Genomic DNA, 883 nt, shown 5'->3' with positions numbered 1-883 from the left:
AAGTGATATCCCTCTAGGCTTGTGACGTCCCAGGGTGTGGAAGGCGGTGTCTGGTCGTCGCTGGTGGCCGTTGTCACGACCATGGTGGCTACACAGCTGTGGGCATGTGCCAGGACCTCAACTGCTTCAAACTGGCCAAGAAGCCAAGTGAGTATATTAACAATCCTGAACTCCTTTTTTTAACATCAATGCTTAACAGTCCCGATCTTACTTACGTTGTTATGAGGCGGGAAGCAATAGTATGAACGCTTCTTGCCGCGTCGATTCAGTTCTCGGGTTTCGCCCTATATTGAGGAGTAATCAGTCGTCGAATAGTATTCCCAGCGGTCCTCACTCACCGGCACTTGTCTCTTTTCAGGCATTTATTGTGGAACCCATGGCTCAGTTCCACAGTGTCATGGGGCGCCCTCGTGCCGACGACGCCCTGTTGGCAATACGGGTCTCTGTCGTATGCATGGCGGCCAGCCTGATCCCGCGACGTGCTCTACTCCTGGGTGCAGCAACTTAGCCCTGCCCAGCGGCCCAGGAGGGCAGAGGGTATGCCCGATACACTGGGATGGAGTGACGACACTCGTTCAAAGATGCTCTCATATCATGTGCCAAAGACCGGCGCGAGAGTACGGTCTTTGTGTGGCTCATGGAGGGGCGCGGCCTCAATGTTCGGTGCCTGGGTGCATCCAGCCCGTGGCTAACCGGCGTGTTGTTGGAGACAATACCGTGCCTGATAAGTGCCGTATGCACCTTGGTCCCGAGTACAGTAGACGGTGCATAGTGAAGGGGTGTATGAAGGCTAGAATGCTCAACGATGACTCTGCTGGAATGTGTGCTAAGCATCACATGGAGAGTCTGCAGGGAGAGGTAGCCCTGCGAAGCTGCTGATGAA

The sequence above is a fragment of the Perkinsus marinus genome, assembly GCF_000006405.1.
Source record: "Perkinsus marinus ATCC 50983 genomic scaffold scf_1104296947802, whole genome shotgun sequence".
Classification (NCBI taxonomy): domain Eukaryota; phylum Perkinsozoa; order Perkinsida; family Perkinsidae; genus Perkinsus; species Perkinsus marinus.
Note: the sequence above shows the minus strand (reverse complement) of the source record.